Raw genomic sequence first — 25,983 nt, forward strand, 5'->3', positions numbered from 1 at the left:
TCTTGAAGTCCCTGATTCCAGGTGTTGGCTCTTGGAAAGCATTTCTGGACCTTCCCTGGAGCAGAACGGAGCCTACAGCCCTGAAGGGTGAGTCCCAGGCCAGGCAGCATTTACCACAAGCTGACTGAAGAGCCCTTGGCCCTAGAAGGAACATTGGCAGTAGTCTGGCAGAACTTTCCATGGGACTGTGGTGGGGGTGCCCTGAAGGGAAGGACACAGGTCTGGATGGCTTTGCCACCTGCTGATTGTAGAGCCCCAGGGCCTTGAGCAGACAGGCGGTAACCAGGCAGTGATTACAGCAGTCCTTGGGCAAGACTCAGTGCTGTACTGACAGCAGGTCTGACCCAGTGCAGTTCTGATGGTTGCTACAGCAGTGCTTGTTTCACTCTACCCCCACATTTAGGTGGCTCATAACAGAGAGAGAGAGAGGCTCCATTTGTTTGGGAGAAAGTAGAGAGGAGAACAAGTGAGTCTAGTTGGTAATACAGAGAATTCTTCCAGATATTGCCCGAGGTCATGAAGGTGGTAGCTCTACAAATCTGTAAGACCAACAGCATTACTGGACTTGGGGTGCCCTGTAAGGCCAACAGAGCTTAGACCATAACACCCAAGTCCTTTCAAAAATCTGGAAAGCCTTCCCAAGAAGGAAGGATATTGAAAAGCATTCTTTTCACTACTATGATAAATACCTAACTCCTAAAGACTACAATAAATACCTAACTCTTAAATGCTCAGACACCAAAGAACATCTACTAGCATCAATACCATCTAGGAAACTCTGACTTCACCAAATGAACTATATAAGGCATGAGGGACCAATCCTGGAAAAACAGAGATATGTGACCTTTCAGAAACAGAATTCAAAATAGCTGTGTCGAGAAAACTCAAAGTCATTCATGATAACATGGAGAAAATTTATCTTATTCAGTCAGATAGATTTTACAGAGAGATTGAAATAATTTGAAAGAATCAAGCAGAATTCTGGAGATGGAAAATGCAACTAGCATACTGAAAGATGCATCAGTCTTTTAATAGCAGAATTAACTGAGCAGAAGAAAGAAGTGACCTTGAAGACAGGCCATTTGAAAATACACGGTCAGAGGACATAAAAAGAAAAAGGAATAACAAGACAATTAAGCATGCCTACAGAATCTAGAAAACAGCCTCAAAAAAGAAAGTCTAAGAGTTATTGGCTTTAAAGAGAAGTTAGAGAAAGAGATAGGGGTAGAAAGTTTATTCAAAAGGATTATATCAGAGAAATTTTCAAACCTAGAGAAATATATCAGTGTCCAAGTGCAGGAAGGTTATGAAACATCAAGCAGATTTAACCCAAAGAAGACTACCTCAAGACATTTAATAGTTAAACTCTCAAAAGTCAAGAGTAAAGAAAAGATACTAAAAATATCAAGAGTAAAGTAGCAAATATACAATGGAGTTCCAAAACATCTGGCAGCAGACTTTTCAGTGTAAACCTTATAGGCCAGGAAAGAGTGACATGACATATTTAAGGTGCTGAAGGGGGGAAAAACAAAACAAAACAAAACCAAACAAAAAACCTTTTACTGTAGACTAATATATCTGATGAAAATATCCTTCAAATATGAAAGAGAAATAAAAGCATTCCCAGACAAACAAAATTGTACCAAACATTTATAGAAGAGCTGGTACCATTTATACTCAAAACTATTTCCAAAAAATGAAGGAGGAGAAAATACTTCCAAACTCATCCTACAAGGCCAGTTATAACCCTGATTTAAAAAAAACAGACATAGACACATCACAAAAAGAAAACTAAAGGTCAATATCTCTGATGATGATTGATGTAAACATCCTCAATAAAATAGTAGCAAATTGAATTCAACAATACAGTAAAAAGATTATTCATCATGACCAAGTGGAATTTATCCCAGTGATGCAAGGATGGTTTAACATACACAAATCAATCAATGTGATACCTCATATCAACAGAATGAAGGACAAAAACTATTTGATTATATCAATTGATGTTGAAAAGCATTTGAGAACATTCAATATCTTTTCATGATTTAAAAATACCCTTAAAACAATGGATATAGAAGGAATATACATCAACATAATAAAAGCCATATAGGATAGACCCATAGCTAGTATCATACAAAATGTGGAAAAACTGAAATGCTGTCCTCTAAGATCTGGAGCATGACAAGGATGCCCACTTTCACCATGGTTATTCCACATAGTATTAGAAGTTCTACCTAGAGCAATGACACAGGAGGAAGAACTAAAGGACATCCAACTGGAGAGAAAGAAGTCAAATCATCCTTGTTTGCAGATGATATGATTTTACATTTAGAAAAACCTATAAATGCCCCCAAAAATTTAGAACTGAAAAACAAATTCATTAAAATTGTGGGGTAAAAATTAACATTAAAATTAGTAGCATCTCTATATGTCAACAGTAAATAATTTGAAAAAGAAATCAAGAAAGTAATCCTATTTACCACAGCCACAATAAAATTAAATATGTAAGTACATAGGAATTTACTTAACCAAAAAGTGAAAGATCTCTACAATAAAAATTATGAAACACTGATGAAAGTGATTGGACACCAAAAATAGAAAGACATTCCATATTCATAAATTGGAAGAATTAATATTGTTAAAATATCCATACTATCGAAAGGTATCTATGGATTTAATATAATCCCTATCAACATACAAATGACATTGGTAACAGAAATAGAAAAAACAATCCTAAAATTGATATGGAACCACAAAAGACTCAGAATAGCCAAAACTATCTAAAGCAAAAAGAACAAAACAGGAGAAATAACATTACATGACTTTAAATTACACTAAAGAACTACAGTAATAAAAACAGCATGGTACTGGCATAAAAACAGACACATACACCAATGGAACAGAACAGAAAACCCAAAAATGAATTCACACATATTCAGTGAACTCATTTTTGAGAAAGGTGCCAAGAACATACACTGGGGAAAAGATAACCTCTTTAATACATGGTTCTAGGAAAACTGGACTTCCATACACAGAAGAATGAAACTAGACCTCTATCTCTTGACATACAGAAAAATCAAATCAAAATAATTTAAAGACTTAAGTCTAAGATCTCAAACTATGAAATGACTACGAAAAAATTAGAAACACTTTATCCAAAAGACAGGCAATACCAAATGCTGGTGAGGATGTGGAGAAAAGGGACCCCCTCATAGCCTGTTGTTGGGAATATAACCTAGTACAACCACTGTGGAAAACAGTTTGGAGGTTCCTCAAAAAACTAAAAACAGAGCTACCATATGACCCAGCAATCCCACTGGTATGTTTATACCCCGAAGAAATCAGTATATCAAAGAGATATCTGCACTCCCATGTTTATTGTAACACTGTTCACAATAGCCAAAATTTGAGTGCAACCTAAGTGTCCACCAACAGTTGAGTGGATGAAGAAAATGTGGTACTTATAACACAATGGAGTACTATACATCCATTAAAAAAATAAGCCCTTGTAATTTGCAACAACCTAGACGGAATTAGAGGTCATTATGTTAAGTGAAATCAGCCAGGCACAGAAAGACAAACATCGTATGTTCTCACTTATTTGTGGGATCTAAACATCAAAACAATTGAACTCATGAAGATGGAGAGTAGAATTATAACCAGAGGCTGGGAAGGGTAGTGGGGAGTGGGGTGAGGTGGAAATAGTTAATGGGTACGCCCCCCAAAAAATAGAAAGAACATACAAGACCTGGTATTTGATAGCATAACAGAGTGACTATAGTCAATAGGAATTTAATTGTACATTTAAAAATAATTAAAATAGTATAATTGGATTTCTTTGTAGCACAAAGAATAAATGCTTGAGGGGATGGATACCCCATTTTTATGACATGATTATTATGCATTGTATGCCTCTATCTCATGTACCTCATAAATACATACATCTACCATGTACCTACAAAAATTAAAAATAAAAAAATTAGTAAACAATGGTTAGTAAAACAATATTTTGAGATGAATGAAAGCAAATACACAACATAAGGAAATTATGTGGTGTAACTAAAGCGAGGCTGAAAGAGAAATTTAGAGCTTTCTATGATTTTTTTAAGAAAGATTTCAAATCAATAACCTAATATTCTACCTACAAAAACTTCGAGTTTTTTTCTAGATAAGAGAAAACTAATTCAAAGCAAGTAGAAGAACTAGTGAAAATTAGAGTAGGAGTTAATAAAATAGAAAATAGATAATAGAGAAAACAAATAAAAATAAAAGTTGGTTCTGTGAAAATATTTTTAAATCATTAACTTTTAACTAGACTGAAAAAGAAAACAAACAGAAAAGTCAGTTTTTAAACAGGAATGGAAAATAGGAAACTATTTCCAAACTTATGAAATAGAATGTAGTATAAGTGAATAAAATGAACATTTTTGTACCAGCAAAATACAAAAAATTCTGGAAAGACTTAAACCACTGAAACTAAATTAAGGAGAAATAAAAAAAAGTCTGAACAGACTTATGAGAAGTAGAGCAATTTAAATAGTAATAAAAAATAATTTAAAATAAAAACTTCCCACAATAAAAACCCACGAACAGATGGCTTCACTTGTGAATTCCACCAAACATTTGAAGAAGAATTAACACTGATTTTTTACAAACTCTTCCAAAACGAGAAAGGAGGGAGACACTTTTCAACTATGAGACCAGTTTTATCCTAATACCAAAAACAGAAAAGGACATCACAAGAAAATAACACCACGGAATAACACTCATTATGATCACAGATGCTGAAATCAACAAATGCTAGCCAAGGGAATTCAGCAACATAGAAGAAGTTACATATTATAAGCAAATGGGTACATTGAATGTGTCCATTGAATCACCCTTGCATTATTCCTTAAATGCAAGGGTGAGGCAATGTGGACAAATATATTAGTATAATATATTAATAATATAAAGTTGGCCACGCAGGGTGGCTCACACCTGTAACCCCAGCACTTTGAGAGGCTGAGATGGGCGGATCACAAGGTCAGGAGATCGAGACCATCCTGGCTAACAAGGTGATACGCCGTCTCTACTAAAAAAATACAACAACAACAACAAAAATTAGCCAGGTGTGGTGGCGGGTGCCTGTAGTCCCAGCTACTTGGTAGGCTGAGGCAAGAGAATGGCGTGAACTCGGGAGGCGGAGCTTGCAGTGAGCCAAGATCCCGCCACTGCACTCCGGCCTGGGCAACAGAGCAAGTCTCCGTCTCAAAACAAAACAAAACAAAAAAACCACACACAAAAAACAGAAAGCTTACCTCCTCACAACAGGAAAAAAAAAAAAAAGGAAGACTTTCACACTTGCCACTTCTATTTAACATTGTAGTGGGAGATTACAGTCAGTGAAAAATAGGTGCAAAAATAAAGAAAATGCAGATTTTGAAAAGCAAAAAGTAAAACTACCTCTATTTTAAAATGACATGATCTTATATGTAGAAAATTCTGAGGAATAAAAAACAATTAGTGTTAATAAATTATTTCAGCAAGGTTGCAGGACAAAATATCAAGATAAAAATCAACAATTTCTATAACCAGCAACAAACAAACTGATAATGACATTAAGAAAATAGCAACAAAAAGAATAAAATACATTGGAATGAACCTGTTGAGGCATATGAAAGACTTACATTACACAATGAAAACTTGAAAACATCATTTAATGAAAATAAAGATGACATTATTAAAAGGAAAAACTTACCATGTTCATGGTCTAGACTTAATTTTGTTTAGAAAGTGTTACAAATTGATCTATAGATTCAGTGTAAACCCTGTTAAAATCTCAACTTTTTTTCCAGAAATTGATAAATTGATCTTAAAATTCATATGGAAATGCAATGAAGCAAGAGTAGCCTAAATAATCTTGAATAAATGAAATAAATCTTGGAGGAGTTACACTTTTAAACTTGAAAACTTACTGCAAAGCTACAGTATTAAAAAACAGAGTGGTACTAACATAAAGATAGATATGTAAATCATGCAGAAGATTGAGAGTTCAGAAATAAATCTTTATATGTACATTCAATTGATTTTTCAAAAGGATGCCAAGACAATTCAAAATGAAAACATTCTTTTTCAATAAATGGTGCTAGAAAACCTGGCTATTTACATAGAAAAAAATTGAACTGGACCATTAACTCATGCTATACACAAAAATTCACTGAAAATGTGTCACTTATATAAACATAAAAACTAAAATTATAAAACTCTTAAAAATATAGGTATAAAATGTCATGACCTTAAAATAAGTTTTTTACATATGATACCAAAACACAAGCTTTGTACAAAAAAAGGATAAACTAAATTTTATCAATATTTAAAATATTAATGCTTCAAAGGACACCATCAAGAAAGTATAAAGACAACTCAAAGAATGGGAGAGAATATTTGCAAAAGCAAAAACCAATAAAACCCAAGAATGTTCATTTAAGCAACAATGAGATGCCACTGCACACCTGTTAGAATGGCCAAAACCAAGAATACTGATGATACCAAATGTTGGAGAGGATGTGGAGCAACAGAAACTTCCATTAATTACTGGTAGGAACAAAATTTTGAAAAAGCCATTTTCCCAACACCACTTTGAAACACCCCTTTGGAAAGCAATTTGGCAGTTTCTTACAAAACTAAGCACAGTCTTACCATATAATCTAACAATCTCACCGCTTCAAATTTACCCAAAGAAGTTGAAAACTTATGTACACACAAAAATCTACACACAGATGTTTATAGTAGCTTTACTAATAATTGCAAAAACTGGAACCAACTAAGATGCCCTTCAGTAGGTGAAGAGATTAATCAACTATGGTACATCCAGACAATGAAATATTGTTCAGCACTAAACACAAATAAGCGATTCAGCCATGAAAAGACATGAAGGAAATTTAAAATGCCTATTATTAAGTAAAATATGTCAATCTTAAAAGGCTGCATACTGTATGATTCTAACTATGTGACATTCTAGAAAGGCAAAACCAGGGAGACAAAAAACAAAAAAAATGAGTGGTTGTCAGGGGTTGAGGAGGTTGTAGGAATGAATAGGCAGACACAGAGGATTTTTAGCATGGTGAAACTGGTCGGTAGGATGCTAGAATGGCGGATAAATATTATTATACATTTGTGTAAACTCAAAGAATTGTTCAGCTAGCTTGTAATTACTGAGGTATGACATCAAGAGTGAACCCTAATTTATAGTATGGGCTTTGGGTGATTATGATATGTCAATGTAGGTTCATTAGTTTTAACCAATGTACCACTCTGATGAGGAATGTTCACAATGGAGGAGGCTATGCAAGTGTAGGAGCCGGGAATATATGGGAAATCCCTGTATCTTTTACTCAATATCCTATGAACCTAAAATTGCTGTAAAAAATAAAGTTAAAGTATATTTGAAAATAATAATAATATAAAAGACATAAACGTTCATAACAGTATTATTCATAATTGGCCTAAGGTGGACACCCCAAATGTCCCTCAGTTGATAAATTAATAAACAAAATATGGTACATTCATACAATGAAATGTTATTCGGTAATAAAAAGAATGAGTTACTAATACAACCTATGACATGGACAAACCTTGAAAGAAAGTAAAAGAAATTAGGTACAAAAGATCACAGATTGTATGATTTAATTTATATGGAAAATCCAGAATAGCCAAATGCATATAACTAGAATGTAGATCAGCAATTTCTCATGACTGAGTGGGGAATGCAGAATGAAAAATGACGGCTAATAGGTACAGGGTTTCTTTTTGGGATGGTGAAATTTTGTTTGAATTAAATAGTAGTGGTGGTTACACAACTCTTGAATATATGAAATCACTGAAGTTCACACTTTAAAAGAGTGAACTTTATGGTATGTAAATTATATCTCATTGTTAAAAATCCTAGAAGGGGAAAAATGAAGAAAAAAATGATTCATCCTTTAAGTAAGTCTTACTCAAGCTTTGTCTCCTCCAGTAAACTAACCCTTATCTTGCCCATATGACATGCCTTCTCCAAGCCCATTTGGATAGGAGTTGATTATCTCAACACAAAGGTTTATGATGTAGCTTGGATCAGAAGTAATACAATTGATCATCTGGTGAGGTTTTTTTCTAAACCTTTTATTCATTCACTTTAAGTCAAATATTGGTTGGATACATGAGGTATTCTTGCATGTCCTCAAGTTGGGGACAAGTTGCCCTGACAATCTTATCACAATATCATGTAACTTGGTGCACTCTCCTTAAAAATGCTGCCGTGCTTTTTAATCCCACTAGTACTTCAGTGGGTATAAGATTCTGGGGAAGTTTCTATCACCATCTTATGATATTATAGGCATATATTCAAGGATTAATGATTAGAAACAGATACATGGTAGCTAATATTTTTCTTAAAGAAAGTATCTCTCAAATATGACACTATTGTCAAATTATTCCATTTTCTTTTTAAGACTCAGTAATTACAGGGTAGCTGACAAATTTTCAATGAGAGTTCTGCTACCAAGAAGACAGATGGGTGAATCACATCTACTTTCTGTCGTGAAATGTTTAGTAAAGACCTAACTCTTTCCAAAAGGTCAGTTGCAGGACAAAATACAGAAAGACAAACTATGGATGTGTTTGGCCACTACTCTGTGCCCTTCTCCCTCATTTCTCTTAAATTTCCTTTTAAATAATGTAGGATACATGATCAGTTTTCTGATTGTCTCTGTACAAATAATTTCCTGTCAACCAATATTTTATGAATTCCTTGTATGCCATCATATTCAATCAGTTTCTGTAACTTATAAATCCAGCTCCCATAACACTTCTCGTGCCTGTCTTCTTTATTCGATTTATACATCCCACTTTCTGAGTTTAGTTTCTTTTACTCTATGACCTTACTTGTTGGAAGCACAGAATTTGGAGTGACAAATGTTTGTATTCTGGCTCTACAATTACTAGGTGTGTGACTTTAAGGAAAACACTTTATTTACTATCACGGCCAGGAATCTTCCTAAAACATCACAGCCCATCACTGTCATCATCAGGAAACTCACATAACTATTTTTTTACTCTTTAAGGAACACATCATCCCAATGTTGTACATACTAATGTAAATCAGATGAAACTGTGGAAGCTGTAGAAATCATTTTGCAAACCTGTTGTAAGCATTTCAATACTCTGAGAAAGAAAATCCTAAGTAAAATAATGCAAGCTTATCATACTTATAGATGAAAAATTGCATATGAGAATATAATAATTTCATCATTTCATCCATGCACATATAGTTTTATATAAGTAATATACTAATATTATCAAAATATCAAGTGTCAAAATAAAATAATGAAATTGTATTGATCAAATCAAATCAGATTAAATGTTTAATTTGAGGAAATAATATTCCGTAGTATATAAGACTAAACTGCTATATTTAACCTAATAAAATAGCCTTCCCAATCATTTTACCATGCTTTATTTAAAAAAAGGATAGACACTTTATTTCTTCTCTTTCCATCTTTTCCTCAGTGGTATAAAACAAAATTCTCTAAGTTATATACCCTGTTTCATTACCATTGTGATTTTGTTGGGCTTTTAAAAACTCTCACTATATGGTTTTGATATCTTAATTTTAGGGACTGTAAAACTCATCTTTCTGGATTTTCTATTTGGCCATATATGTAAAATATTATTATACTTTACCCAGAGTAGCTGGAGAAAGGAGCTTCTGATGGTTTCTGTCTGCCTTTGAAAGGAAGCCTTAGATGCCACTTTAAATTAAAAGTTGAGGTAGATGTTTTTATTATGCTCATTTCACAGATAATAAAACTAGGGCTCTGAGAGAATCAGTGACGTTTCTAGGACGAGACAATGAATCAGAATGAAGGAAATTTGAATTTATTCTTCAGATTTAATGTGATTTATAACATACTAGGAGCTTTTGCATATTAATATGTTCACATTTTAAAACCGTATATAAACAGGGAGAAAGATAATCAAGGACTTGTAAAATAAAAATAATCATAGCATTAATGCTAATTTCTTAAAATGAAGTGAGGTCACGAAATTGTTAGTTAAACATAAATCCATCTTTTTGTTACTTTCAGCACAAAAGAAGATCAAGGAAAATATAGTTCTTCAGCTTGGGGCATACAGTGATTATTTTCTTATTTTATTTATGTTCAAGCTTTTTTCAAAGAGGGATTAAAGCTACTAAATGATGAATTGAATAGAAAACTAGAACACTTTAATTCATCTTTTGCTTTTGTCTTATTTGTCAAGTAAAATGACCACTGGACTAAAATAATAGTGCAAACACTAATATAGGAGAAAGCGTCCCAAGATTATGCTCAAGATTGGTCAGGAGATGTAAGGTGAGCAACCAACTGTTTCAAGTCCCTCAACCAACAAATTTGATGCTAGAACGAAAGACCTAGTAAGCAAGATTTCTCATGGCCATTGATGATCATTGATTGTTATTGAGAGTAGGATTTAAAAAGTCTATAAAATTGATAAACATAATCTTGATTTTCACAATGTATACTAAAAATAAAGTAAACAAACTGTGGATTGTATCATTTAATGCAGATCCTGGAAAATATTCTAGAATCAAGAACTACTAGGCATAAGCTGGGTTGGTATAAATGCATACTATCACATTAACCCCATTCATTTCCTTGGGAAACTGGTAGATATAAAAAATCTGACTGTGGTAGTCATCCTTATCAGTAAGGCATTTTGTCATATTCTTATGAGATACTTGTAGCTACAAGAAAATTAAAGGTGAAATGTAACAGCAATTTATTGAATCAGAAATCAATTGGGTGACTTTACCTACATGTGAATAGAATTGTGATCAATTGGCTAGGAGGTTTCTAATGGTTGTCTCAAGATTCTATATAGAGATTGTTCGCCTAATCTATTTTTATAGCTCTTTGGTAACAACAGAAAGGTCATTTATCAAAGTTACAGATGGCAAACAGCAAATTTGGTATATAAACTGATATATGGCTTGAATAGTGAATTTGAAATGGTGATGGACTCAAAACCACACAGTATAACTATACCATCCGAGTAAATAAATGAGATTTCATAACGTAAGTCCTACAAATAGAGGTAGAGCAGGTACAACCCAGACAATATTAATTTTTTTCTAACAAACAGTCATAAATGAATGGAAAATATTACCATTGTAAGAGAATAAAGGGATAAGACATTTGAGTAAAAGTAGAAGATATGCATCTTCTGCTTTATGAAGAATATAAGTGTTCTGCTTGTGACATACATATTTCAAAATAATCAACAGCAGGCAACACAGAGCTGACAAGGATTGTGTTAATAACTATGTAATCCAAAGATTCCAGAAAGGAATAAAATAAAGCATAGAATTTCAGGAACTTTAAGAGAGGAACAATGAATGTACAACTATGAGGAGTGCATTTCAAATGAGTTAGGGACCAAACAAAAATATTCCTCTTGTATTAAGACACCACAATAAAATAAAATAGGGTTAATTCCTAAAAACATATCAATTTGAGGAAGATCATTATATAAATCACGTAATTTTTTGTTAATTAAAAGCACATTTGAAAAAAAATGAGACAATCCAGAAAGTGTTCAAAGTAGTATTACATGTTTTTAAAGAATTATTATGTAAAAGACAGGATATTATGTAGAACAAATAATTGATTTATTCTATAGATAAGAAAGAAAGAGAAAAAAGAAAAAGAAAGAAAGCAAGAAAAGGAAGGAAGAAAGAAAGAAAGAAAGAAAGAAAGAAAGAAAGAAAGAAAGAAAGAAAGAAAGAAAGAGAAAGAGAAAGAGAAAGGAGAAGAAGTCATCAAATAGTTGGCTTGGCACTACAATATTTCAGGTATCGTGAAATGTTTTATACACATTTATATTTTGTATTTATTCCTGAAAGCTAGCCCATTTTTATTAAGAAACTGAAAGAAAAATGTAAAAAGGCTGTTAGCTTCTCAAGGGCATATGATTTATAAGTAGCAGAGTTGATCTTGGAATTCTGGTTATATCAGGTCCCTCCATGGATTACTATGAGCTGCAACCAGTTCATATTACTCTGACAGTCAAAATATCCAACATTCTCCCCACACCAAGCCATATACTGAGGATCAAAGATACGGAATTGGTCACAGAGGTTGGCAAGCATTGCTTTTTTCCCTCAGTTTGGCACCTACAACCTGTAGGAAAGTTGCCCAGTCATGTGATTGAAATTGAACTTAAAGACAAAAGAGACTCATACTGTTATGAAGAGAAGAGTTAAGTTCAATAATTTACATACATAGTATTTTTACATTCATCAGTTTTCTCTCCCTGTAATCATGAGAGACAGGTTGTCATCTTCTGCATAAAGGAATCACAACTATGTTATTTCCCAAAGATTCAACTAATTAGATACAGAATTGAGACCACTACTTAATTCATTTGAAAATCAGTTACATGTCTTTTCCCTTATATACAGGACAATTTTATAAATTTATTTATATATTCAGTATATTTATGGATTACATTATACTGTACACAAAAGAAACAGAAAAAATAAAACTACAAATGAAGCACAGTTTTGACACAAGGTTAAACTTGTTCTCAACATAATTGCCCCTGAGATAGATGATAGACAGATAGATAGATAGATAGATAGATAGATAGATAGATAGATAGATAGATTTTTTTGTTTTTGAGACAGAGTTTTACTCCCATCACCCAAGCTGAAGTGTCATGCAGTGATTTCAGCTCACTGCAACCTCTACCTCCCAGGCTCAAGTGATTCTCCTGCCTCAGCCTCCCAAGTAGCTGGGACTGCAGGTGTGCTCCACTAGGCCCGGCTATTCTGTTTGTTTGTTTTTGGTAGAGACAGGGTTTCACTATGTTGCCCAGGTTGGTTTCAAACTCCTGGGCTCAAAGGATTAGCTCACTTCGGCCTCCCAAAGTTCTGGAACTACAAGTGTGAGCCACCATGCCTGGCCTGCACTTGATGTATTTCAAAATGGTTTCTAGTTTATTTGAAATATGGTGTTCTGAATGTTTTCCTGAAGTGTTTTTGTCATCCTGATATCCTTCCTTCAATTTCTGTGGGTTTTATGAGCACATGATGGTTGTCAAATATTACTTATTTTAGGTATATGGCATATCATTGAGGTCGAAGTTTACTGAGTTCAATACTGGCTCAATTTTTGAGTGTTATTATTTTATCATCACAAATACCAACTGAAGAAAAAGAAACAGATACTCCAAAGGTCTAAATAATGGATTGAGTAGAAGAATGCTTTGGAATCCAAATCATAACTTCTTTAGTACAGTATCACAATATTAATTGTTCCATGTGTGTCATGTTAAGGAGAAAAAAAATTCTAACAAATAAAGTATATTAACTGTCAATATAGTGTTTGCGTCAACTGCCATAAGAAATACTTAATTTTACTTGAAGCGAACAATGAATGTTGCTAAAAAATCAAAGATAATTACCTAAGATGAAAACAGGAAAATGTTGTTAAAATGTTGTTAAAAACAAAGTTCATTTCTGCCAAGGTGGCATTCAACTAGTTCAGCCAGAAGTTAATTTTATAGAAATATGTATTTCTGAGTAGTTTACAAATAATATATGAAAACATATCTGGAAAGGAATGTGATATTGAAGTCATAATATTCAAAACAATTATCTACTGTGGTAATCTAATAATTGATTCTTGAGACAAGAAATACAGACCTCTCTTGGAATATACTTGCAATAATTTCTTACTCTGCTTTATTCCACCTTTCTTGTACTTCTCTATTGCCTCTGAAAAGACCAAAGAGATCAAATTTTCCACAAAAAATATAAAGTGGATAATAATACCACTCCTGCTTTCCAGATAAATTAAATGGAAATATTAAACAACTTGGTCTATTGTCATATTTTGAGTAATATCAGTGCCCCATATTGAAATCTGACAAAGTAATTGTAAAGGCTGACCAGTTTTTGGTTTGTAAAAGAAAAAAAACTTATAAATTCTACAAATCTGAAACAAATAAAAGTATCCTGTGCCTAGAATACTCCAATAGTGAAAATTAGGTTGACTCAGAGAAAGAGTAAGATGGTCTGATTATTTTGTATGTGACGAAAAAACTATTGTGCATTCGTTAGAAAGGAAACAAGCTTCCAAGAATGAAATTGGATCAACTTATAATATAGCACATATACTCATACATGAGTACAAGATTTTGGTTTTTAAAATAAAATGGAAAACACAAAATAAAAAAGGGGTGTATGTAGATGAGGGCTTTCATCTGAAAACTGTGCTATTACATGAGAAAAAAAGGAAGCAAGATTTATTTAAGAGGTGGATAAGAGTTCTAAAAACCTGGTTAAATCTGCATGAAAATGCAAGAAAACCACAGAGGGAAATCAAAACGGATCAATAGATAAAATATTCCCAGGCTTTACTGCTTCAGGAAAAGAGATAACAAAATAGGACATTTAAAATGTCATTGAAGTTATGACTGTTCTAGTTTATACTCCAATTCATGCTCATTCCATATTATTGTCTGGTAAGCTTGGTAAATTGAACATGATTTGAGATCAGGAATAAAAGAGAGAATATGTTTATTCTTATATGTAACATAAAGACATGATGAAGTTCATTTAAGTTTGGAATCTGTTGGTCCATGTTAAAACAAGTCAAAAATTCATTTATAATTCTGTTGAGGAATTGAACTTATCATCACTTAAATTCCTGTGAATGCAAAAGAGGAGTTAATGAGATTATATAAGTGAACCTATGAAGATATAAGCAGGATGTTGGAAACTTGGATAACTTGTATTCCATGAAGAGAGAGAAATAACCATTGTTGAGAAAATACCTGATGGTTTATCACGTGAAGTTTAGAGAAACACCAGAAGTGAATGATAAATTATGAGTTTCAATATTCTATCCACTTGGATCCAGCCTATGAATGCATTTTACTTGGCATCATAGGGAGTAAAGAAAACAGGCCAGTTAGAAGACTGCTTCAGTATTTTTTTATTTTTTTTACTTTTTATTTCTCCTTTTGCTACTGCCTTCTTTTTTAGCTTTTAGGTTCAGGGGTACATGTGCAGGTTTGTTATGTAGGTAACCTTGTGACATAAGGGTTTTTTATACAGATTATTTCATCGCCCAGATATTAAGCCTAGTACCCAGTAGCTATTTTTTTCTGCTTCTCTCCTTCTTTCCACCCTCCACCCTCAAGTATGCCCTAGTGTCTGTTGTTCCCTTCTTTGTGTTTGTGAGTTCTCATTATTTAGCTCTCACTGATGAGTGAGAACGTGCAGTATTTGGTTTTCTCTTCCCGCATTAGTTTGCTAAGAAAAATAGCCTCCATCTCCATCCATGATACTGCAAATGACATGATCTCATTCTTTATTATGATTGCATAGTATTCCATGGTGTATAGGTACCACATTTTCTTAATCCAATCTGTCATTGACCGACATTTAGGTTGATTCTATGTCTTTGCTATTGTGAATAGTGCTGCAGAGAATATTTGCATGTTTGTGTCTTCATGGCAGAATGATTTATATTCCTCTGGGTATATATCCAGCAACGGGATTGCTGGGTCAAATAGTAGTTCTGTTTTTAGCTCTTTGAGGAATCAGCATATTGCTTTCTACAATGGTTGAACTAATTTACACTCCCACCAACAGTGTATATGTGTTCCCTTTTGTCCTTTACTTCACCAGCATCTACTATTTTTTTTCTCTTTTTAATGATATCCATTCTGAATGGTGTGAGATGGTATCTCATCGTGGTTTTGATTTGTGTTTCTGTAATGATCAGTCATATTGAACTTTTTTTCATATCCTCGTTGACCACATGTATGTCTTCTTTTAAAAATTGTCTGTGTCTTTTGCCCACTTTTTAATGTTTTTTTTTCTCTTATACATTTGTTTGTTTCTTATAAATGCTGGATTTCAGACTTTGTCAGGTGCAATGTTTGCAAATATTTTCTCTCATTTTATAGGCTGTCTACTCTGTCTTTTTACTTTGTTAACTTTGGCTCTTGGCTTGGTTGTTGTTGATGTATAGAAATACTAGTTGATTGTTTTGTTTTGTTTTGTTTTTGGCTGTGCAGAACCTGTTAAGTTTAATTAGATCCCACTTGTCAATTTTTTATTTTGTTGCAATTGCTTTGGAATCTTTGTCATGAAATCTTTGTCAGTTCCTATGCCCAGAATGGCATTGCCTAGATTGTCTTCCAGAGTTTCTATAGTTTTGGATTTTACATTGAAGTTTTTAATCCATCTTAAGTTGATTTTTGTGTATGGTGTAAGGAAGGGGTTCAGTTTCAATCTTTAACATATAGCTAGTCAGTTACCCCAGCATCATTTATTGAAAAGGGTTTTTTCTTTCCCCCATTGCTTTTGTCGGCTTTGTTGAAGATCAGATGGTTGCAGGTGTGCAGCCTTATTTTGGGGCTCTCTATTCTGTTCCATTAATCTATGTGCCTGTTTCTGTACCAGTACCATGTGTTTTAGTTACTGTAGCCCTGCAGTATAATTTGAAGTCAGGTAACTTGAGGCCTTCAGCTTCTTTTTCCTTAGGATTGCCTTGGCTATTTGGGCTCTTCTTTGGTTACATATGAATTTTAAAGTATTTTTTCTAGTTCTTTGAAGAATGTCATTGGTAGTTTGATAGGAATAACATGAATCTGTAAATTTCTTTGGGTACTATGGCCATTTTAATGGTATTGATTCTTCTATCCATGAGCATGGGATGTTTTTCTATTTGTGTCTTCTCCAGTTTTTTGAGCAGCGTTTTGCAGTTCTTGTTGTAGAGGTCCTTCTCCTCTCTGGATAGCTGTATTCCTAGGTATTTAATTATTTTTGCAGTGATTGTGAATGGAAGTGCCTTCCTGATTTGGCTCTTTGCTTGGCTGTTGTTGTTGTATAGAAATGCTAGTGATTTTTGTACATTGATTTTGTATTCTGAAACTTTGTTGAAATTGTGTATCAGCTGAAGGAGCATCTGGGCTAAGACTGTGCGATTTTCTAGATGTAGAATAATGTCATCTGCAGATAAGGATAGTTTGACTTCCTCTTTTTCTATGTGGATGCACTTTATTTATTTCTGTTACCTGTTTCCTTTGGCTATGACTTCCAATATTATATTGAATAGGAGTGTTGAGGGAGGGCATCCTTATCTTGTGCTGGTTTTCAAGGAGAATGCTTTCAGCTTTTGCCCATTCAGTATGGTGTTGGCTGTGAGTTTGACATAGAAGGCTCTTATTATTTTGAGGTACGTTCATTCAATACTTAGTTTATTGTGAGTTTTTTGTTTTTTTTTTTTTTTGAGACGGAGTCTTGCTCTGTCGCCCAGGCTGGAGTGCAGTGGTATGATCTCAGCTCACTGCAAGCTCCGCCTCCTGGGTTCAAGCCATTCTCCTGCCTCAGCCTCCTGAGTAGCTGGGACTACAGGTGCCCGCCACTATGCCTGGCTAATTTTTTGTATTTTTAGTAGAGATGGGCTTTCACCATGTTAGCCAGGATGGTCTCGATCTCCTGACCTTGTGATCCGCCCGCCTCAGCCTCCCAAAGTGCTGGGATTACAGGCATGAGCCACCACACCCAGCTATTGTGAGTTTTTAACATAAAAGAATGTCAAATTTTATCAAGAGCCTTTTATGCATTTATGGAGATAATCATGTGGTTTTTGTCTTTAATTCTGTTTATATGATGAATCACATTTATTGATTTGCTTATGTTGGACCACCCTTGCATCCCAGGGTTGAAGCCTACTTGATCATGGTGGATTAGCTTTTTGATGTGCTGCTGGATTTCATTTGTAGCATTTTGTTGAGGATATTTGCATCAATGTTCATCAAGGATATTTGTCTGAAGTTTTCTTTTTTTGTTCTATCTCTGCCAGGTTTTGGTGTTACGATAATGCTGGCTTTATAGAATGAGTAGAAAAGGAGTTTCTCATTCTCAATTTTTTTGTAATAGTTTCAGTAGGAATGCTTCAGTATTTATAGTAAGTTGCAAGGTTTGTCTCTGAACATAATTTAAGGAATAAAAAGTAGAAATATGTTTAAGAAATTTGAGAAAATTAGCACCAGAAACAGAGCTTATTGAAGGATTAGATACCAAGGAAGTAAAGTAGAGGTAATAGATTAGGTTAAATTTAAAGATTACTGGGGGATGGTGTTGTCACTATCTGATATAAAAAATATAGGAGTAGCCATTAGTTGAGATGGAAAGATGATGAATTCTCTTTGAAAAGAAGTTCGTAAAACATCAAATTGGAAATGTTCATTTTTAAGGTTTGGATATTGAGATTTAACTATTGATCATTTAGGTATATAAAACCTTTCAATGATTCCCCACTAATTCAATTCTAAAGTCAATTCACTTTCCATGAAAGATGGTTTATAGCATCTAGGTGTTTAGGATTTTATAAATTAGCATAAATATAGAAAACATGAATAACTGATCTGGATAATTCCAAGAAACAAAACTGTGATTACTCCAGGTGATCAAAGCAATAATGGACAAATGGCATCACACGAAGTTAACAAGCTTCTGCACAGCAAAGGAAAAAATCAACAAACTGAAAAGGCAACCCACAGAATGGGAGAACATATTTGCATTGTATCCATCTGAAAAGAAATTAATAATCAGAATGTATAAGGAGTTCAAATAACTCCATAGGAAAAAAAATCTAATAATCTGACTTAAAAATGGGCAAAATATATGAACAGGCATTTCTCAAAAGGAGACATACAAATGGCAAATGGGTATATGAAAAGGTGCTCAACATCATTGATTGTCAGAGAAATGCAAATCAAAACTACAATGAGCTATCATTCTACGTTAAAATGGTTTTTATGCAAAGGACAGGCAATAATGAATGTTGGTAGGAATGTAGGAAAAATGGAACGCTTGTACACTGTTGGTGGGAATGTAAATTAGTAAAGCCACTGTAGAGAACAGCATGGAGGTTTCTCAAAAAACTAAAAGTAGAACTACCCTATGATCCAGCAATCTCACTGCTAAGTATATACTGTTAAACTAAATATGGCCTGAGAAGGACTCTGTACTTCTATATTTGAGTCCTTGGTGATGAACTGTAACCTAGCTTAACAGGCAGACAAAACTGAAAACCAACTTAGTAGTATGCCCCTGTAACAATAGCTAACTCTTGACCAATCCCAGCAGCCATACTTCAACCTTTCATATACTACTGAGTGTTCAAAGTATGTTCAAATAAGGCATACACCAAGCTGTAACCAATTCAGCTGTTCTGTACCTCACTTCCAATTTCTGTACGTCATTTCCCTTTTTTTGTCTATAAATATTCTTCCACTTTGGCTGCTCTGAGTCTCTGTGAATCTGCTGTGATTCTGGGGGCTGCCTGATTTGCGAATCACTCATTGCTCAGTTAAACTCCTTTAAATTTAATTTGACTGAAGTTTTTCTTTTATCAGTACCCAAAAGAAAGGAAATCAGTATATCAAAGAGATATCTGAACTCTCATGTTTATTACAGGACTATTTACAATAGCCAAGGTTTGTAAGCAACTTAAGTATCTGTCAACAGATGAATGAATAAAGGAAATGTGGTACATATACATTATAGAATACTATTCAGTCATAAAAAAGAATGGGATCTTGTCATTTGCAACAACTTGGATGGAACAGGAAGACAATGTGTTAAGAGAAATTAACCAGGCACATAAAGACAAACCTCACATGTTGTCACTTATTTGTAAGAACTAAAAATTAAAACAATTGAACTCATGGAGAGAGAGTAGAACGATGATTACCAGAGGCTAGGAAGGGTAGTGGGTGGGGTGGGGGGAGTGGGGACAGTTAATGAGTAAAAAAATACAGTTAGAATGAATTAGACTTAGTATTTGACAGCACAACATGGTGACTAGAGTCAACAATAATTTATTTTACATTTTAAAGTAATTAAAAGAGTATAATTGGAATGTTTGTAACAGAAAGAATTGATAAATGCTTGAGGTGATGGATACCCCTTTTACCCTTTAAAAAAATTAATGTGATTGCTCAAGTATTATAGTGTTTTTATAAGTCCAGGAAAATGAAGAAGCTACTGAGCACTAAATGCCCAGAAGAGCACTTAGAAAGTCTGTTTCTAAAGAATGTATACTTTTTTGAAAGGGCTAACATGCATGGATATGTAAATGTAAAGTATACCATAGGAACAGAATAAGTTTAGTTGATAACTACATGCAAAAATAATAGAAAGATCCATGTTTGTTCTAAGCAAAGAATAGATTGATCAAAGATAAACAACTCGAGTTTAAAATAGAGAGCCTTACCTCTAGCATTATCATAGTGCAATGAAAATTTAATGATCTGGATTCAGTGAATGAAAAATTCAAGGTAATAAAGTAAGAAAATATCATAAGTTTGGGATTTGTAGTAGAACGCAGTGATAGACCAATGTATTATATTTTTTAACCACACCTTTCCCATTAAGTTAATTTGCCTACTGATGAGAGTGTTGCTTGGAGGTGATTAATAATAATCTTTGAATATTTTCTCTCCAAAGGATGTTTTATATTTTAGGAGAATGACTTAACCTTGGATCTCTTCTTTCCAGAAATATTTCCATTCTATGAGAGGCCACAAGGAGTGATATAAAATGCGTCTATTGAATGTAGAGTCAGACAAGTTGTAGCTGATGCTTGTAATTTTATGTTGCCTCTGCATGCATTTTGAACACAGGTTAGCTTTCCTGTGCCAAAGGCACGGCTCAGTGACCCTTCACACACTTTCCAGTTCTACTTCACACCCAAAAGGCTCAAGCTAGTGGCCCAAGACAGAACTTAAATACATCTCTCTTGCTTAACAGAATGGGCTCCCAGCTTTCCTGCAGCTTCCCTTCAATGGACCATTCTGGCATTTGCTGGCAAACTTAAAAGTGACCCACAGTCTATTCCAAATATATATGGCTAGTTGCTAGGCTCTACCCTCAATCCCTTTTTACATCCCCCTGACCTCTTATGTATGGCCTCCAGGCATGCAGTGTACCCCCTCAGGGTCTATAAATACTAAAAACTCTTAAACTTTCTAATTGTTTGTGAAACATTGAAGCCTGCCAACCAATCTGAATGTTGAAGTTAAGGGCCTCAAAAGAACCCATGCAGGTGGCCCTGCTCATGCTCTTCTTTTCTGGGCCTCTACTGGCTGCTGGAGACAGTAGCTACCAAATGAGTTGATAGAGAAATCAAAGACTTTTATTTAAAAAATAGGTATGTATTGAAATTGTGGCTAAAAATTTACTGGTCATTTGAGAAGAGCAAAATTGTTAACATATTTGAGATTGACAGGTTCTTGATTTGTGAAATGATGATAATTACATATAGTTTGTAAGTCTGTGGTGCAGATAAAAAGACAGAATAATGTGAAAAGCTTAATAAGGGGGCCTTCAAGTACTAGCAATATATATCCTTATGTTTCTATCAGGAACAACACTTTTCAATTTTTTTAGGAAAAAACGATTGTTTTCAAATCTCAATAGTGCATCTGCCACCTTTCAGTTCAGGCAAAGCACCTCTGCTTTCACTTTTCCCCAAGGAAGAATTTGTCAGTCGCGCATATCTGAGAAGGATTGATCTTCAGTGTCTTTATACCCTGTGTCAGAGGATGTAGGCAGAATACACTTGACTATACACATTAACACCTTGCTCTGAAGAGAAATTTAATTTCAACTTCTCTAAGTTTTTGTACTAGTCAGGGTGGGCAAGGTTATGCTGGAATGGGACACCCAGAGAGCCAGGCTAATGGAAAAGCTATTACTCAGTGTCAGTGGCTGTCATGGCAGGAGGCGAAAGGGAACTCATGCAAATCTTACACAATGAATTAAGTCTTGTGTCTCAGAAGGGAGCCATGTCAATTCCAATTATGATTCTCGGTCTCAGTCAGCCACTAAAAGGCCAGGAAGTACAATCCCATGTTCCCAGAAGACTGAGGGTCAAAAATACTTAGCAATCAGGCAAATAATTACCATAGTTATGGCTTAATACACACACACACACACACACACACACACACACACACACACACACACACACATACACATACACTGTGTGTGGTGAGAGCACATACCAGAAATCTTATTTATAGAGAAATTTATTTTTTCTTTTCAATTACTGAACTGCATACTATCTCAAGTTCCCATTTTGCCTGGTAGGAAAAAAAAAAGGAATCAATTAATTATAGGTAAACTCAATCATTTCCAGATTGTCTTACACATTAGAGATTTAAACTGAGCCAAATTAGCATCTTTACCCTCTGTGAGGAAAGACAAAACATGTAGCATGGAGACATGTGGTATGAGATCATGGAATCACATACTGCCTGGCACTTACTGCTTGGTTCCTAAGGCCTAGTTGTTTATTTATCATCCACAAAATTGTTGTCATGCTTCTGCCACAGAATGGTATAATATCAGGGAAGCAAGGTCCCTCCCCTGTACTATAATCAATGAAAGAAAATAAAACAGAATTAGCCATGGCCCAAAAAGCAAGATTTAACTGAGGAGACAAAGGAGGAATACATGAAAAGCTAACACACAGTTCACAGCAAGTGCCTAAAAAAATGACTGTCAATCACAGAGAGTGCTGGAAACGTGATGAGCAAAATAACTAGTCCACCAAGCTGGGAGGATTTTAGTGGAGGTAAGGAAAAGACTAGATCTTAGTCTACAACAACCAGTAAATTATAACGTGTCCATTTATATTAGATTCAAACTTTAATGAAAGCTACAATTAATTGTTTACCAATGTTAGCCACTTATGTTAAGCACTTTATATGCACTGTTTCTTTTAATTCTCATAATAATTTTATGAGGTTGGAAAGAATTTTATGCTTATTTGAAAGATATATGTCACTTAAAGTAGTTTAGTATGGAGCTGGTTAATAAGTGTCAAAGACAGGATTAATGTTCAGATCTTTTATACTCCAACAACTGCACTATTCTTTGTTATGTTCAACATATTTTGTCTCCATTTGCAAATTTGACACACTTACGTATAATCAAATTAATCATGGCATTTATAAGTGTATTATGATTGGGGGCACTTACCAGACCACATTGTACCTTGAGTTTGAGTTCTGACTCCATCCAATAATAGTTGTATGAACACAGCAGATCATTAATGTAGTGTGTATATGTCTGTTTACTCATCTATATAACTGAGATAAAATAATTGCCCTGCTAATCTTGCAAGTTTTTTGATCATCAAACTAGCTACTCTATAGAGGACACAATAAAAATTTTAAAAAATATATAATATATATTTTCTAATTTTTAATATATATAATATGCATTATTATCAGAAGGGATTTAGCATTCCACATAGAAAAATGAAATATTAAAACCACAGCATTAGCTTTAAAATGCAATGTTCATGGAATAATTTATGAAGTAATCCATGAACATACCTGGCAAATATGTAAAAAATAAAAAAAAAGAAGTCTTTTTAAATTAGTCTGGTAATGTGAGAGTAAAATAAAGTAAAATATAAATGCCAGAATAAAAAATTTCAAAGAAAAATGCAGCTTCAAATAGCCAGAGAGAGAAAACAAATCTCAATGTCTCCAACTCCCCTGCCCTCACTTTTCACTGTTAGGGTGCCCAATGCTCCATAGTTTCCAGTGCAGTTTTTAAAAAGCTGGCTAAATCTTCCATTTTATTAATGCAATGACTAATCCACCAAATTTGCCTCCATTTCCTGAAATGAAACAATGATGACAATTTTCCAACTAGCATATGAGTAAATGTTTGGGTAACCTAAGTCAGTAATGGGCAGGAACTTTCAATTTTAAAGCAATATCTAGAAGGTATTTGTTAAGAGAGGACAAAGAAAAACAGAACAAAGCTATAAACCACCGTCAGTTTTAAAATTATATAAGAAAATGTTTAAAAGCTGTACATTAAGAATAACAGACCCCTATGTGATGGCATGGTATGCCTATATCAAAATATCTCATGTGACCCATAAATACAAACATCTACTATGTACCCACAAAAATTAAAGAGGAGGGAAAACATGACAGCAAAACAAAAAAAGAAAAACAGACCCATCCTTTCAAATGCAGATGGATTTCCTCTATATTAATGGCTTTCTAAGTGAATGCCATAAAATACAAATGCAATACTAGAAAACTGTAGAAGTATCAATGTAGGTGATCTATAAAAAACAGAAATAAGAAGCCACAAACTGCAAAGTTTTGTCATGTTAATTAGTATAACTCCCCATTCCACATAGTCAATAAAAATTCAAGACAATTTCTCAAATCTATGCAGGACATGAGAGTAATCAATGTTCACAGTCTAGTTGTGAGCTAGAAGGATTCAGCATTAAGGTTTCTGACAGGAAGATAAGAAGAGACTAAATCTATACACTTCCCATTATAAATAAGTGCTACCTGAGTTTAAAATAACAGGTCAGTGAATCAGCAGCTAGCTTTAAACTTTCTATTGTCCGTGAAACTTGCAACTACTCAAATAAATCCCAAGTAGCTTTCTAAATTATTATATTAATACATTGGTAGGTAGGTTTTGAGTACCATCTGTCCGCAAATGTGCTGCTCTTAGCTTGTCTTGTTTCTTCTTCACTAATTTTTGAGAGCTATACTTTCACCTTTATTCCCAAGCAGCCCACAGGATCCAAATCTATTTTAGTTTGAAAGTCAAAGACAAAGAGAGAATTGTAGTTATCAGCAACCTCAGGTGTGCTCATCCTTAGAGTCAGCCCCAGTGATTATTAGTCTATGTACAACGAGCGATCCCCAGACATCTGCAGCTGAAGCCTTTCCATATAATTCGCTGTTATCTACTCTTTTACACAAGTATAATAGGCCAACTGACTGTGTTTATATTGGATTTCACTGCCTCTAACTCATATTTCCCAATCAGACTTGAGGCCCTCAACCTTCAGCCCATGGGACATTCTGCTAATATAGTGAGCTGAATTCTACTTCCCATAAGCGACACATTCCTCTCTTAGTTATTGCTCCAGATCATGCCCAGATTATACCAAATGTCTTACCCCAGGAAAAAGAGATCCTATTTTTCTACTACTCTGTCTTGGTAGAAGAAGTGTCCCAAATCACATGCTGATGGGAACCTAGAAAGTCATCCATCATTATCCTCACATTGAAGATAATAGCCTGACACCCATAGTCACTGAGATCTTGGCTGAAGTGAAAGGCTGCCATGATTCATTACCAGGATGGTCACACTACAAAGCTCATGTTAATTCTTCTCTTCCTTGACAGCTTGACAGTGGTGAAGTAATAGATAGGTGAAGTGGAGCCCAATTATGAAGAGCTCTGAAAATCATAAGGGAAAGTTTTCACTTTATCCAATACGCCATAAGTTGTTGTTGTTGTTTCTTGAGTTGGAGAAATCCAAATCAAAGGAATACATTAACATGGTGACCATATTCTGGTTTTCTTATGAGATATCTGGCTTTTACCTGTGTCTGGTGTAACTTTTAATTGTTTCTGTCTAAAACTCTCAAGAGATTCTCTATTTGAACAAGAAAATATTGTCCCCCTACGTTTTATGAAGTTGATGAATCATAGTCAATTATTGGGAAGTATATTCATTATCTATAATGCCCTAGAACCAGCCTTTGGCCAAAAGAGTAATGTTTGGTTCTATACACTGTACCTACCATTTCTTGGTTAAGGAAACATGCTTTTGTTTCACATATCTCCTCAATTATACCATTCTTCCTAGGAAAGTTCTTGTTCTGAGTGAATAGAAATAGAAAAAACTTCTTGTCCTGATTTGCCTGAAGGTTAATATTCTTTAATTACTGTACTCTTTCAAAGCATCACTGGCTTTTTCTATAATAACATTTTCCTTTTGTTATTGAAATTTGTGTTTTAGTGATATAACATTTATTTTGTTTTCCGTTGTCCTTTCCTTTTCTGTCTTAGCTTGTAGAATCTTAGAGACAG

The sequence above is a fragment of the Gorilla gorilla genome, chromosome 12 (assembly GCF_029281585.2).
Source record: "Gorilla gorilla gorilla isolate KB3781 chromosome 12, NHGRI_mGorGor1-v2.1_pri, whole genome shotgun sequence".
Lineage (NCBI taxonomy): Eukaryota > Metazoa > Chordata > Mammalia > Primates > Hominidae > Gorilla > Gorilla gorilla.